Here is a 15,866-nt window from a genome sequence, read left to right on the forward strand (position 1 = left end):
GATACAAGAAAACAGAAGGGTGAACTAGAAAATGAAAGTTTGTCTTTACATCAGAAATGAAAACAAGAAAACAGATACACGTGATATTTTAACTATTCGTCTACATTGCAGTTTTCCTTAGAGCCAGATCCAGCACATTGCAACTGAACATTCGAAATTGCCAAAGAAATGGCATCATATAACGTGTTTTGTGATAATAAGAACGAATATCTGTTTTTTTATGCATGCAATACAGAAAAAAATATGTGAAATAACACCCTGAGAGTTTTGAAAACCTAACAGAAGTGGCAGGAAAGTGACTTTTCAGTGCGGAAAGTATAGCACAAAAAAAGATAGTTTTACATTTAACGAGGAAGAAAAAAAAGGAAGAAAAATATAAAAATACATTGATATGAGCCGTTATACAACAAGAAGAAAATTTTTAAAAAGACACTAATAGGAGTCGTTATACAATAAGAAGGAAAGTTATAAAAAAAGACACCAATACGAGCTGTTATATACACTAAGCCTCGGCTATTACGAGAATGCTTGACTTGCCAGTGAGAGGTCTCTGGCTCGATCTCGAAGTCGGAGCTATTATGCGAAATACCCCTGACGCACTTTTACCGCTTTAGAATACCTTGTGCGTCACAACAGACAATAAAAAATCCAAATGAGTTAATGGAAGGGGAATTCACTGATATGCAGATAACAAGAACCAACTACTGAACAGACGTGGTTCAGATCTTATTAGCCTGCCTAACTTTGTGCGTGTGTGTGACACAGAAACCTAAGGTTTCGATTCCTTTTGTTATATATATATATATATATATTATATTATATATATATATATATATATATATATATATATATATATATATATATATATATATATAATTCACATTGTATTAAATTCCTCCATTATGAGTATGGCCTCCTACGATCGATGAAGTTTTCATAGCCATTCAGGGTGCAAAATAAAAATTTATTGCTGGTTTCACCTGTGCATATTAAATTTTATAAATCTGTCTGCAGCGGTTCTGTTGAAGTTACGGCGTTAAGAACTGAATAAATAACATATCAAAATTAGGGCCTTACAGAAATTCAAGATGTTGACACAGATTATTTTAATGTCTTAAGACTACTCTTAGCGCACATTCCGGCCCCTTATTGGTTTTTGTGTTCTCAGTATCGATATTTTTCAATTCATTACATGTTTACTTTAACATCAAGTGGAATTTCATCCTTCAAAATTTTTCTTTGTGGTGAAATCTGGTTCACTACTTAGGGCTTGGTTAACAAGCCCCATAAACTTCAGGTCAGGTAAGTCTCAAGGGGCGGTTCCACTGATTCAGCAGCTTTTTCCCCTCATTCAGTAAACCTTCATAAATTAACAGAAGCACATGCACTCGTCTCAGCAAGATTTCACTCATTTTTATCAAAAACCAAGGCATACTACTGCAAGAGTTTGTTGATGGGATATTTCTTATTGCTTTTGCAAGTATAAAACTCAAGAAGTATGAGTGCAACTACTGTAACATCGAAAAGGAGTGCCTAGTAATAAATTTTGCAGCCAAGAGGTTCCATCTGTACATGTATTGGGTGGATTTCATGACAGATCGACAACAATCCACTTGCATACATTCAAGAATGCGAGATTGAAAGACCAAGGCTCATGTAATAGGCCATAGCACTACGGAGTAAAGAGCATTCTGGGAAATCTCAATGTTGGCAAGATTACCTCAGCAAACTAAATTGAAAAAAGAAAAAATTATGAGATAAATTTTCTTAAGTGGAGTTTGTTGTCAAAGTATATTTTATGAAATTGTCATTTTCTTTTGCATGGTTTTCTTTGCAGCATTTTCCATGTAATGCCAAACAAAAAAGTAAAACATCCTCATCTGATTGCTTGGCTTCAAAAGCTCAATGAAGCAGTTCAGCCTTTCCTTTAGGTCTAGTAACCAATCTACCATCATCTGTTAGTAGTGGTGGAATGGAAGTCGAACCTGAACCAGTTAAAAGGATCAGACAAAGGCAAACTTACCTAGCATTTCTAGGTAAAATTCCTTAAAAAGAGGTCTAGTTTAGAGAGCAGAAGACAGTTCTGAGGGCACAGAAGTTGCAAATTGAAAACGAGACTCGTAAGAGATGCCTACAGGATAAGATTGCAACATTGGCAGGATACTGATGCCTTTAAAAAAGGAAGCAGACTCGGCTACAGAGAAAGGTGTCGCATAAGGAAATCTAAGACAACAGGCAAAAGCCAGACATAATATTTCTCAGTAAAAGGAGTTGCCTCCAACGAGGAAAAAAAAATGCAAAGGTACATGGTACTTCTGCATTCATGGAAGGGTTATATCAAGAAAGCAGGGGACAGTTAACAGGATTAAGATTTTTTAAGGTTTTTAAAGAGAGATACTACCACAGTAAGACTAAGAAGTATCAGCTTCAGCTACAGAACAAGATATCAGAAAAGGGCGAAAAAAAGATAGAAAATATTCATGTGTAAAAAAGGCGGCTCTGTCGAGAGAGCAGTGCAAACGTGATTTAGTGCTATAGCATTAACAAAACTGGCCATTTTTCCGAAATATGACAGTCACTGGAGCTGAGAACATGCAAGATGAAACAGGGACACAACAATGGCAATACTTCATAAGTGATATGGAACTAAAGTAAAGCTTTCACAAAAATACTCAGTTTGTTTCTGACTGGTTTTGTCGTCGGTTCAAACATTTTCATGGGACCGTAATAAACAGCTGAGATCTTGCAATATAGTCTGAAACACGTAAAAAAAATTGTTTGGAAGAGAGTTGGTCTTCCATTAATAACAAGTAGCATACCCACCTTTTCAAAGTTTACTCTTCCCTGTCTGTATGTATATATATATATATATATATATATATATATATATATATATATATATATATATATATATATATATATATATATATATATATATATATATATATATGAATATAAGAAGGCCCATAAAACACTATTTAAACGTTGAAACCATATATTTCGGGCACTTGCTTCTGTGCCCCTGTTCACTGGTAGAATATGGACAGATGAAATTTTTACAAGGGTATATATACAAAACATAAAGGTGTGGCCTTAAGCCTCCGATGGTATGAATTGACCGTTTCCTAAGAAAGAGGAGAATGACCAATTCCCTAGTGGTTTTTGGTCTCATTAGCTCCCGTTTGGCGACGGATCTGGAGGTCGCCTTTCTTGGGCCATCTTCTTCAGTAGCGGTCTTATATTACTAAAAGGACCTCATTCAAACTGGATGGTATCTAATGGAGTATTTATTCAGAAAAAGTTACAAGCTTTCTTGGACAAACAGTCCACATTATCAAGTCCAAGAAAGCTTGTAACTTTTTCTGAATAAATACTCCACTAGATACCATCCAGTTTGAATGAGGTCCTTTTAGTAATTCTACTAACGCACAGAACAATTGTGTATGTGATAAAGTTATATATATATATATATATATATATATATATATATATATATATATATATATATATATATATATATATATATATATATATATATATATATATATATATATATATATATATATATATATATAAAACCAAATATTGGGTCCCTTGATGACTGGGGCAGAGTGGCCTCCGAAAGTTTGGAAATAAAGAATAGTCTTTATTGAACCTTGTCCATCATTGAGATCCTCTATGGAAGTAACTTCTTACGTTAGAGGAGCGGGTAACTACAAAAAAAAAAAGAGGGGGGGAAAAGTGCAAATGGTGATACAAGCATGAAACTTGGCTCAACTATTCTTCTTGTCTCATGATCTCATTATTAACCTCCGACCACAAAAATTTTGCCATTTGCCAAGATGGCCGACAGGTTTTCAAAATGGCCTCCTGTGGATATTTAAATATTGGTATTTAATTGATTAATCACATTCAAATCCCTAAGTCACTCCCAGTTTATATTAAAATATTAAAAACAAGCCTTTATATATGTAGATACACAATTTCTCTGCATAGAAATATCCAAGATGGCTGTCACTATATAAAAAATGTCCACCAAAATGCCAAAAATTGGTACTTAAGTTCATAAACGAGGCTAAAGGTCTGGTAATACATGGATTTGGGGTAACTTCAGCCTGATCAGTTCATTTTTTGTAGATTAGAAATCAATTAATCCCCAGTTAATTCATTTTCATCCTCATTTAGAAGAAAAAATTGGTAATAAGCTTAATGTAAAAGTGTAATAGTGTAGTACCATTGTACTACGAGGGCACGCTGGTTGACAGTATAGCTGTGAAACTCAGCATGGGGTTCAGTGCTAGCTAATGGCAGAGATTTGTTATTAGTTTCCCAAATGCTGTTTAGCTAGCTCCACTTCAAAGTTAAACAGCTGCACCTGAATTGACAGGATGTGCCAGCGCGGGAGAGCCGAGCCAAGGAAGATGGGGCTTTAGTCTTCTAGATGGTGTACAGATCACACGGGAATTAAATAGCACTGGATGAATGGTCGGGCTAGGGGTAGGATTTTGACATATCTGAGCCTAGTTGTGTCCCATATCTGAAAGTGCATATACTCGTATGTTATATAGGTGGTAAAAGGATATACCCTCGGCCTATAGAACAAAAGCAATGGCAGGACAATCTTGGAAGTCAACGTCTTTCATGAAGGGAGATAGTACGACTAACTGGAAGCTTTGTTGTTGTGCCAAGAGAACACACGTGAAAGACTAGCTGATGCATCTGGTGCTGGCTATGTTACCCTTGCTACAAACATTCCTGAAGTCTATAAGTTAAATTTAATGCCTATACCATTTCATCCCAAAAGGCTTGATGAAAGTGATGGAATTCTGCAGACCTTTGAAAATAACAACGCAACATATCATGAATCATGTATGCTGAAGTTCAAAACAACAAAACTAGAAAGGAAAAGGAAGTCATTGTGTAAGACAAAAGAAGAAAATGACGCCCACTCAGCAAAATTCACAGGTAGTATCCAGAAGGCAGATGAAGAAGATGCAGAAGAATCTAAGACTGAGAAGGAAGAAATATGCTTTATTTGTGACCAACCAACACCAATCAAAGATTTACGATTGGCCATGACATTGCCTTTACATGAAAAGCTGCAATGATGTGCCACCAACCTACTAGATGAGAAACTTCTGGCCAAGCTTAGTGCTAGAGATATTGTTTCTCAGGACCATATGTATCACCCATCTTGTCTGACAGGTGTGTACAACAGGGAAAGGGCCTGGCTAAATTCCCAGAAAATTGGAGATGATTATGTGCAGTACAGACAAGTGGCATGTGCCCATGCTTTTGCTGAGCTTGAGATATACATAAGAGACAAGCAGCTGACTACAGATGGGTGCTGCTATTTTACAATGGTAGAACTTTATGATTTGTACAAACAAAGAGTGGAACAGCTAAATGTTGATGCTTCCTTTGTGCACCGAACACGGTTGAAAGAACGGATGCTTGCCTGCATCCCAGAACTGGAGGACTTTAAAAAGGGAAGAGAAATTTGGTTTGCCTACAAAAGGAAAATGGGAGGGGCCCTAGCCACGGTATGTGGCTACAATGATGCACTAATTTTGGCCAAAGCAGCTAAGATATTGAGGAAACAGATACTTGAACATGAGACAGATTTTGATGGAACCTTAACAGCAGACACTAGAAGAGAATCTGTGCCACCAAGTTTGTTGGAATTTGTAAGTGTGCTACAAAACGGTGGCGATATAAAATCCCAACTTAAATATGGAACATCGTCTACTGATCTAGCTTTAGCACAACTTTCGCACTTCAACTGTCGAAAGAATCCAGCATCTTCAACATTCTCCCGACATTCCAAGTCAAGAGAACCTCCGTTTCCAATATATATTGGTCTCCTGGTCTTTGCAAAAACCAGGAAGCGTCAGTTAATTGATACATTCCATCACCATGGAATCTGCATCATCTATGATAGGGTTCTGGAATTGACTAAAGGGTTAGGAGAAGCAGTTGTAACAAGGTCTGTGGAGGAAGAAGTAGTTTGTCCCACTACACTAAGAAAAGGGCTCTTTACAACTTGTGCTGTTGACAATCTGGACCATAATCCAAGTGCCACAACTGCACAAACATCCTTCCATGGGGCAGGCATATCTTTGTTTCAGCATCCAAGCACTGATGAGAAGGGTGAGGACAGAAACTTGGCCCAAATCATCCAAAGTGGAACAAAGTAAAAAAAGTACCTTCTCTTCCTGAATATTACACAAATGTTCCTCCTGCTCACTTTAAACATGAGAATCCCCTCCCTTCATCCAGTGGAAGTGCAGGACACCACAAGTGTGGCTGCAAAAAGGAATGCCATGGCAGGTGCAAGTGCTACAAATCTGGACTTAGCTGCACAGCTCTCTGCAGCTGCACTTGCTAAAACTAACTGATACACAAAACATATTGGTTTCTCTCAGGAGATACATACTTTTTTATCTTTGGTGGCCATTTTGGAAATATGGTGTTCATATGGTGGCCATATTGGAAAGATGGGTTCACTTTATCTCTTCATGACAGTAAGAATGCCAAAATACAAATCCTCAGTCATTATATGGACAGTATGGAACTTTTATAGGCTTGTAAAATGAAAATATTTGAAATATACGGCAAATTCGCAGCCATTTTTGAAAAGTGTCAGCCATCTTGGAAATAGCCAAATATTGAGGTGGCCGGAGGTTGATTTTGATTTATGAGGATAATAAGAGTTCTCTTGTCAAATCTGTTGGTTGTATCACCATTTGCACTTTTTTCCCATTATCCTCCACTCCACTACGTAGTGAATTTGTGTTTCTTTGGAATAATATATATATATATATATATATATATATATATATATATATATATATATATATATATATATATATATAGCAATATATATAGAAAACTCATTAGGTTTACCTCCAACCATGCATTTGTTTACATACCGGTACATAAATTCAACACAAGAAAGAAAACTCATTAGGTTTACCTCCAACCAGCTGCATTTGTTTAGATGTATTTTAAGATAAATCTCTTTTTATTCTCATAAATTGGGGAGAAAGACAAAAATCGTTTATCCAATATATATTTATATATATATATATATATATATATATATATATATATATATATATATATATATATATATATAAAATACGCTATTTTAAGATAAATCTCTTTTTATTCTCAAGGGTAAAGTTCTGGGGAGAAAGACAAAAATCGTTTTTGTGTTCCATTTTATTCTCTTCTGATGAGAACTGTTTCAGCCATTGACTCATGACTCATAGCTGTCTTCATGGCTACATTAGTTCCAGAATGGAACTACACTCCACTGTGTAGCTGATCACAGACAAAATTCAAAGAATAACATAAAAGTTAACAAAAGGAAAAATCATCAGACCATGGCCACTCTCAACGAAGCCTTACAAGTCAGGCTCCTCAGCTCCAGTGAGTCCTAATGGTCTGCAGTGGAATTTCTTTCTGCCAGAGGGAAGAACATCGTCCGAAGACAATTGGACAGTTAGTGTAGGCTGTTGCAGTGTGATGCAATGCTTCAGCGACCACACTCTTCTTGTAGATATCCTCCTACTAAAAAAATTGTCTCTAAAACGTTATTTAGAGACTATTTCTTGTTGAGTGCATTCGCCAGAAGCGACGAGCATTGCACTGCAGCAAAGCATACTAAAAGTCCAGGTGTCTTCAGACTGTTCTCCCATCCAGCGGAAGGAAATTCCACTGCATATCATCAGTACTCATCAGTGCTGAGGAGCCCAGCATATGAACTTCAGGAAAATAATTCTGATCTGTGGAATTTCCGCTCTTCCTTGATTTTTCATTTTATTCGGGTTTTTGTTTCAACCGTTTGATTTTGACTGGGTTTAGCTATATATAGAGTGTCCCAAAAAATATACTCACATTTTGACTCCCCCCATAACTCATTGAATTTTTCATTTATTTTCAGATCAAATCGATCCTAATAAAGGGAGCAGTATTGATAAAGTGCTACTGGAAGCACAAAAACATCATGTAATATTTCCGATGAACTCGCTTCAAAATGCAAAGGGCGCTTGATTTTGGGATTCCTGTTTCACGAACCATTTGTCGAATAGATTTCTGTGGGGATCGGTGAAGGATTTCCAGAAAATTTTTTTCCTCTGTGGGTCTGGTTAATGACGTGGTCTTCCTGAGCTCTCCTTTTGGATGTCATGCACAGTTCCATCTGATTCAAACTTATCTCGGATGCGAGTAATGGTGCGTCGCGTAAGGTGGATCTGTGAGAAAATGTCTTCTAAATCATCTTTGCAGTTCCATGACGTTTTCGTGCTTCGAGGGGCACTTTATGATGAATTTCCATTCTTCAAAACTTAGTCGTACTTCTTATATCATTAGGGTCACTTAGATCTGAAAGAAATTAAAAATTCAATGAGTTATGGGGAGTCACAATGTGAGTATTTTTTTGTGACACCCCAGTGTGTAAGTGCAGTTCCATTCTGGATCTCTCGTAGTCCTGAACATGTCCATGAGTTAACGGCCAAACCAGCTGTCGGCATAAAAGAATAAAAAGGAAAACACAATATCCATTTTTTCTCTTTTTCTTCTGATTTTTAACCTTAAGGATGAGAGGAGATCTAGAAGATAAGAGATGTGGCGTCTGAAAACAGTGGACTCCACTTGTGCATAACCATTCAGTAATAATTGCTTACGAGACGACTGTGCCTTAACAGAAAGCACACACACACACACACACACACACACACACACACACACACACATATATATATATATATATATATATATATATATATATATATATATATATATATATATATATATATATATATATATATATATATATATATATATATATATATATATATATATATATATATATATATATATATATATATATATATATATATACATACATATATATATATATCTATATATATATATATACATATATATATATATATATATATATATATATATATATATATATATATATATATATACAGTATATTATATGCATATACATATGTAAATATGCGTGAGTGTGTGTATTTCAACAACTTAAAACCACTTTCTATGTGTTAATACTTGGATATTTCTTTTACACAGTAATCAATAGGAGGCGCCTAAATTTTCTCGCCTACCCAAGACATGACAAAGGCGAGAGAAATAAGCGATATTTAAATGCAAAAGAAGTGCACAAGCGGCAGACTTCCACTTGAATGGTGTAATATTATTGGAACCAGGGGAAAATAGGAATGGGAAGAGATTTCCAAAGCTTGGTCGGAGAGGAAGGGAAATGCCTAGGATGTGGTCTTTGCGAATCGAGAAAATTATAGAAATTGGTTGATCGGAAAGTCGCATATGTTTAATAATCATACAAAACGCAAAAGTTTCATTTCAGAAAAAAATGTATAGATGGCAATAAATACCAGACGTAATTTTCATCCGTCATTTTCTACTTATAAGAATTTTGCAATGTTTATTTTTTTTCTTATTTTTGCTAAAACACCGACCGTTAGAACCACTGCCCAAGAAGCAGAGTAGCTTAATGCGAAGTAGGAAGTATTTCTCATGAAGTCACCGAAAAGATCGGTACGCTATGACTGGAAATATGGTAGGATAACTCCTTGGAGTTTTATAAGCCTCTTGTAAAGTATATTGCATCATTTTTTCAAGTACGGTGCTGTACCCCGATTCTAATTTGTTTCGAAGAAAAGGGTTACGGGGGGGAGGGGGTCATTGTCCATCTAAAAAAAAGTGGAGTAACATACTTCATCATCAATTCCCTTTTCACGCTGTCAACACCGTAGGATAAACAAATTTAATGAGTTAAAAAGACATGTACAGAAAATGAGTCTTACATAGTTCTCAGGTAAAATTATGATAACAAAGTATTCAGAATGGCATATATAAAAAGAGAATACTTATAAAAATGCTAATACAGATCAGTGTAAAAAAAATACGCATGCTTGATTTATTGCCTTGACAAGTCTTGCAAGCGAAAGAGATTTGCCTCCTGAACTAAGATCCTTTACTTTTTTTTTCCCGGAAAATTTTCTTCAATAGTCAATCAATCTTAGTGTTTTGCATCTCACATTACCCAAGAAGATAATATCTTCCCGCCAATGTTGCACAACCTGCAATAAATAAATAAATAAATAAAGTTAGAAAATCTACCCAGACCTTCTTGGCGGTGCGTGAACGGCCATAACAAAAGTTCTTAATCAATTTGGTTGGTGTTTGAATGCACTGCATGCCTAAAACATACGAAGATTATCTATGCTAGATTCTATTTTTATCTGGTTAAGACCTCTCGTTATATCTTTGCTTTAGTAACAATGTAAAGCTTTTTTTTTTAAGCGTGGGTTAGATTTTGAGATGCAATACCAGTTATCTTTGAGGATTCACGGTCAAGCTAAGTTGCCCTTGGGGCATGCAGAGGTCGAGTTCAAGCATACGAAAATAAACTAGAACAACAAAGGGTTGTGTTGAGTATTTTAAACTCAAAAAGCATGTTGAGAATAAACTCAGAATACTTTAATCAGAACGCTAACAGAAGTTTTTTTTATATCGTATATGTAGGGAGAGAATTATTTGGCATATACTTAAGGCCAACGTATATATATATATATATATATATATATATATATATATATATATATATATATATATATATATATATATATATATATAGAGAGAGAGAGAGAGAGAGAGAGAGAGAGAGAGAGAGAGAGAGAGAATGGATAAACATGCATGTTTAGTAGTCTCAAGGTCAATGTAAAAGGTAGCGATTATCCCATGAAGGATGCACGAGAGGATTTAAATGCCCTAGGGAACAAAACTCTGACCCCACTTAAAAAAAAAATCGTTAGACTCACTATCGTATATTGTGCTTTTCTTTCTATATTGGTCAATAATTGCAAGTGAAATTGTGACAATGCCTTGCTACAGGGTGGCATTCTTTTCCACTCCTTCTACTGATCTTGTTTTATAAGAAAAAGAAGTTAGAGCCCGATTCCTTTAGAGATTTATTATGAATGTATTTGCGAGTAGGCCTAAACATGGACTATTATTGCTCCCGAGGGCAAGGATTAAAAAAAGAATAAACTCGGTCACTTCCAGCCAAGTACTTTTGTCAGCGTGGGAGAAAACGCCTAAAACGCCAAGAAGGATCGGTATATCCTGTTCATTTGTCTTGATTCAACGGCAGGAAACTCCGTAAGGGCGTAGTGCCATCAGTGCACCTCATGTAGTGCACTGTAGGCCTTACTAAAGGTTCTTTGCAGCGACCCTTGGGCTCCTGGCTGCTCCCAATTTTTAGCCTTTTATTTGACCTGCATTCACGCTACCGTTCTTCCAGCTTGCTGTCCAACCACTCCAACTCCCTCTTTTCACTGTCTTAGCCGCTGAATGACTGAAAGCGCCCAGGCGCATGTCTTTATAGCCAATTTTTCTTAAATCAATCAAATTAACGGTAGAAATAAAAAAAAAATAACAAACCATTATAAATGCTTTAGACATAATAAAGAACTAGAAAATAAAATTCTATGAAAATAAAAAAAAGACGGTACTATACAAAGAGTTTATTAATACAAGTAAAAATTATTACGTACTTTGTGATTGAATTCACAGTAGTGCCTGCTTGCAAAAACACACACACGAATGACGAGAGACGTATTCATCAAAGTTCATTTAGGAATAACCATCACAGATTAATTCAGTGGTTTGTGCGAAGTTATTCACACCGATAATCTAGAGCAAATCATTAATTAACGTACGTGTGTCCACAAACCGTCAAAAATGGCGGTAATTACAGACAGGGTCGAGACGATCAGTTCCGATTCAAGGGACATTACATACCGTTCCAGTGCTTGGACCAAGTTACCTTCACTCTACAATTTTATCCGTGAAGGAGAATGGATGTCGTGTTAAGTCAGATATATTCGCACACCACCTTATAAAGTAGGAAAATAACAGTAGGCAAGATTTGTCTCCTTGAATTGTCTACAAGAAGTCCATTTCGTTCCTAAAACCGAAAAGAACCTTGAGTAAGTCAACTCGCACGAATGTCCGTACTGTTGACGTCATCAGCAAACCAGCACATGTGATGACTTCATTCTCATAGATAGCATAAATGCTTTGATAACACGAGTGTCCCGTTTGCGTGCTCTCTCTCTCTCTCTCTCTCTCTCTCTCTCTCTCTCTCTCTCTCTCAAGTTCTGTTTTCATTTCGCTGCTTTTCTTCTTAGGATAAACAGGCTTTGCTTTCAAAAGTGCTCCCTTATCAAGAAGTAACTGAGGCAAGCTTCACCTCTCTCTCTCTCTCTCTCTCTCTCTCTCTCTCTCTCTCTCTCTCTCTCTCTCTCTCTCTCTCTCTCAAGTTCTGTTCTCATTTCCCTGTTCTTGTCCTGAGAATGAACAGATTTCGCTTTAAAAAAATGCTTCTTTATCAAGAAGGAACTGATACAGGCTTCACTTCCCCACCCCCCGTCCCCTACCCCGACAACCTGTAGGAAAAAATAATCTTTGAAGCATACACACTAACGCAGGACACTCGCAGAAGCATATCAGAGTACTGTACTGTACTGTACTGTACAGTACAATACCCTTTCATTTTGGGATACTTCTGAATCTCAGCAATGACTCTGCCGGGGTATGAAAATGACGCTAAAGCACATCGAAGGAAGGGTTCTGATCTCATAGACGCGAATAACAGTGACATCACGACGATAAAGTCAGCGCTTCGCTTTCACTCCTACGAGTCCTGCGGCATCCTGTGACTGAGTCATAGGAACGGAAGCTGGCTTCGCATTTCTCGGAAGGATTTCCGGCAAACGACGCTTAAGGTCTGAGAATCTTTGATTACTCTCGGGCCTATTTTTCCTCTCTATCGGAACTTCACCTGTTTCTGATTCACGGCGAACGAATAATTATTGTTCTTTTGCTAACTGGCATTTATTGTTTTTCTCTTTGTCCCTACCATATTTACTCTGTGGAAATCGAGCTCTGGATTTTTCTACCTCCTTATTTGTTCCTTCATCTTTCTTTCGCTGTTGAGCCCTTCCTTTCGTTTTTTTTTTTTTTTTTTTGAGAGCCTGGACATCATGTTGACCTTCCCCCAGGCCCATGCACCAAAAAATTTACGTCTGTCTCACCCTAGCAACTATACTATATCTCATTGTTGAAGACAGCGGACAACGTTAGGCCTTTTAAGTCTTGTAATTTAAAAGACAGTTTTGGCAGAGTATTTATCAGCCGAGTCAAGGGATACAGTCGAAATACTTTCTTAGCAGCTCACCTGACTTAGCAATCTATCGATGTGTACATGTTGAATATCGTGCTATTATCTGCAGCCCACTTTTCATTAATGTAGCTAATGCATATATATATATATATATATATATATATATATATATATATATATATATATATATATATATATATATACAGTATATATATATATATATATATATATATATATATATATATATATATATATATATATATATATATATATATATATATATATATATATATATTGTGACGAAGTGTCCAGTGTCTGTTCTTCAAATCAAACCTGGTATCTAAGTGCTTGATATTTGATTACCAAACTTACCATTTATTCGACAATTATAGTTACCTCACAACAGCCAGACACCTGAACCCTCATCCCACATGCAAAACGACTGATTTCTCTAAAGGCAACAGTGATCCCTTATAAAACCTATCAATCATGAAAGGAAGCAGATTAAGTTCGTTAACGAACTTAATCTGTGAGGTCAAATCTAAGGGCGTCACTCCATTAACATTATAAAAGTTCAAGTATGTCTATTTATTTCCCTGGTTCGAGCTCTCTTCAATTACTTGAAGGAAAACATCTCACTTACCACCCTATATCTAATTCAAATCAAAATTACTGGTGGGTCAATAAAATGAAACTCTGATTTAATCATTTTAAATACAAAAATTTATTTCTAAATTCAAAGATTATACATGACATTAACAGTCTCAGGGAAATTCATTATTACTTAAAAACAAAGCAAAATTGGATTAAATCTGAATTAATCATCAATCAAAATTAAATCAGAAATTACTTTATTAATTAATCAAAAAATTATTCAAGTAAAATTTAAATTGTTAAGTAACAAAATTTTAATTTCCCAAGTGTTAAACAAAATAAGGCAAATAAATCAATCATATAAAATGTGGATACAAAAGACACAGAAACATACTCTACAAAAAATTAAATATCAAAAAATGTAAAGCAAAAATTAAGGCAATAGCAAACACACCACATATATGTATAAAAGAAAAATTCTTCAAAAGATAAAGCATAAAACATATAACATGAAGAAATATTAAAAAAGTGAAAGGGTATCTTTACATACAATCACTGTAAATATTATTTTTAGTGCACTAAAAACCAATAATTATGTTACAATACCTTAGTACCAAATGCTTCGTGTTTTTAATCAGGCGCCGTTACACACACACTTAATAAAATACACTGTTCAGATAACTCAGACACATTTACTAAGGAATTAAACAGTTAAAGGTTATGAGTGACCATCGTCTACCAAAATATCAATTACTTTACAACAGGACATCAAAGTCCCCAAGCGAGCAGAGAGAGAGAGAGAGAGAGAGAGAGAGAGAGAGAGAGAGAGAGAGAGAGGGAGAGCGAGAGAGAGAGGACCGCGCCTCTCTTTTCAACACGGCTATAGGTCTCAGAATGAACCCCTCTGTATGGGCATCTATATACGTGATAGGATTTTCCACCCAACAGTGATTTGATCGCGTCCCAATGGAATGCATTACTTAAGCAGTTTTGAATATTGACTAACAACCACTCTCTGTCCAGAACAAGCAGCTTCTGTCCCTCCTCTCTACACGCCTATCGTCCCTTTTTACAAACCATACAGAGTGTAACCATTTTACCTTATGCTAACTCTCTATGGCATATGCGCATCTGAACATAAGATTATACAGTATACAACAATACACGCATACACACGGGGAGATTACTGCATTATGAAAACCACAGCATAAGAATATATATATATATATATATATATATATATATATATATATATATATATATATATATATATATATACAGTATATCACATACATATGTGACTATTTTTAAATTCACAGATATTCAGCCACAAACACACGCGCACACACACAATAAGAGAGATGACAGAGGTGTATAGCATTCCTTAGTTACTTAGGAATATACACGAAAGGATTTTGATTAACAAAGTAAGATAAACGATAGAAGTATGATAGACAGGCAAAAACAGTGAGTTTAGACAAGGAGAGGGATGTGTGAATCAAGTCTCTGTAATGAACTGGTTAAGGAAGAAAATTGAAAGTAAGGGGGAAATGGCAAAAGTGGCATTCTGGTACCAGTTAAAATCTTATGATAAAGCTGACAGAGATGCAATGTATATGTTACTGGGAATTTCTAGTACAGAAAACAAATTATTGAGAGTAAGTCTAAGAAAATGGTGTTCTATGTTGCCATGGCCGTTTAATAACTTTATAGATATTTTGCTACGTGAAATCAAAGGGCAGTAGATGAAGTTGCAAAGCCGTGGGGTATGAAAACGAGCCATGATTGAACTGTGGAATGCTTGCAGATGATACAGTACTGACTGGGCATAATGTAGAGAAACTGCACGGAGTAGTAAAAGCGTTTTAAAGCATTTGCAAGAGGAGAGAATTGATATACTACTGTAAACAAGAGTAAAGTTATGTGGGTAAATAGAAACCAGCTGACTGGTAGATACATATGGGATAATGGTAGAATGGATGTATGCAAAAAAAAAAAAAAAAAAATTAAGCCGGTGTGGAAATGTTCA

The sequence above is a fragment of the Macrobrachium rosenbergii genome, chromosome 5, assembly GCF_040412425.1.
Source record: "Macrobrachium rosenbergii isolate ZJJX-2024 chromosome 5, ASM4041242v1, whole genome shotgun sequence".
Classification (NCBI taxonomy): domain Eukaryota; kingdom Metazoa; phylum Arthropoda; class Malacostraca; order Decapoda; family Palaemonidae; genus Macrobrachium; species Macrobrachium rosenbergii.